The 1,675-nt window shown below is 47.3% G+C and overlaps 1 pseudogene; it reads left to right on the top strand.

Moving 5' to 3' along the window:
* Positions 1-70: 70 nt before the first annotated feature.
* On the top strand, positions 71-1,669 carry LOC144477913 (uncharacterized; annotated as a pseudogene).
* Positions 1,670-1,675: the final 6 nt, after the last annotated feature.

Here is a 1,675-nt window from a genome sequence, read left to right as displayed (position 1 = left end):
TCTTGATTATCCGCTGTATTAATCGCAACAAGTATTCCTGATCGTCACATCATCGCTCGTATAGCGACAAATCAACGTATCTTCAACATCGTCTCTCATCCAGCCAGAGTCGGGTTAGATACATCCAACTTCCACCGTAGACCATCGAACTTAGTCTATATTTATATAGCACTTCAAGTTCAGTCTTCAAGGACCGGACATGCAACACAACGATCAACTACTACATTCTTGCAGTTCGACTTCGTGGTCACTGTAGCAACGCATTTTATACGCAAAAAGGAAAACAGCTGTTCATCTTTAATTAGACGGACAGCTGGACTAATCTATTCCGTCGCACAGCGTAATCGGCCTTACAACCCGATAGATAGTTTATATCGCCGAATATTAGTACCGGAGGTGTTCACGCAGGACTCCTCCCCTACATTTTGATCCTTCGAGCCGGATACGGCACTCGCCATCTTTAGTTAGAAGGACAACGCTTCTAATCTATTTCGTCATTCAGGATACTCCCAATACATTTTGGTCCTTCGAGCCGGATACAGCGGCCTACAGCTTTTTGGTCCTTCGGATTCAGCTACCTGTGGACGACCTCGAACGAGAATTCCACGTAACAACCACATTATTTAGTTGTTGTGATTCCATCCTTCAGTCACCATGGCCACAGAAAATTCTCAACGCGTCAAGATTCTCCGTCAAAATAGGTAAGGTATCAAGACGCAATTAACGTTGTTTGAAAAATATCTGCGGACATACCAGGATACTCCCAGCAAGACGGCGTTAATCTGCAGGCTGCAACGCCTAAAGGAAGTCTACGCTGGTTACGACGACATACAAGCCGAGTTGGAAGTCCTTGAAGAAAGCGTGGACCAGGAAGACGAGCGCTGCGTCACGAAAGCGCGCTACATTGGAGCAGTCATCCAGACCGAGTAACTGCTGCCAGCATCCAGCGGCACTGCTTCCAACAATACTACCACGCGACAGGATTCTCCAGCATCCACTCAAGAATCTGGAGTGTTCGTCAAGCTTTTCAAGGCCGACTTGCCACGCTTCGACGGGAAGTTCGGGGTCTTTCAAGAACAAATTTTCCTCGATGATCGACAATTAGGAAGCACTTTCCAATGTCCAGAAATTTCAATATCTGCAATCGGCATTGTCCTGTGAAGTGTGGTGCACGGGTGAAATAATTGATAACTCGTTCGCTTTTCTTCGTCCTTTATTATATCTCGGGAGCATCGTCCGAGTTCTCGCAAGCGAATGCGCGTCGTTTTAAAACGCTAATTGTTAAATAAACGACGATCGTCCTACGAATCGATCACCGAACGCTTCCCGAGGACGATTGTCGGTGCGCGTACAATGTATGTTGGCGGACCGTGTGCACGTTGCACAGGTCGCCACAGAAGTATCCAGGGTCATCGAAGCAATGGCCACCACCGATGCCAATTACGTACATGCGTGGCAATTGTTGGCAGATACATATGCCAACGAAAGGCTCATTGTCACGCGGCATGTGGACCTTCTGATTCAGACAGCACCTCTCTTCAAGGAAACTGCCGGCAATATTAGAGCGTTCGTCAACCACATTCAGCAACATTTACGATCGCTCAAAACACTCCAAGTTCCAGTCAAGCATTGGAACACGCTCCTCCTGTCTATTCTGCTGCCCAAACTAGCTCAG

Source organism: Augochlora pura, unplaced genomic scaffold (genome assembly GCF_028453695.1).
Source record: "Augochlora pura isolate Apur16 unplaced genomic scaffold, APUR_v2.2.1 APUR_unplaced_5162, whole genome shotgun sequence".
Taxonomy (NCBI): Eukaryota; Metazoa; Arthropoda; class Insecta; order Hymenoptera; family Halictidae; genus Augochlora; species Augochlora pura.
The sequence above is the reverse complement of the archived record's forward strand: the minus strand, read 5'-3'. Positions and strand labels throughout refer to the sequence as shown.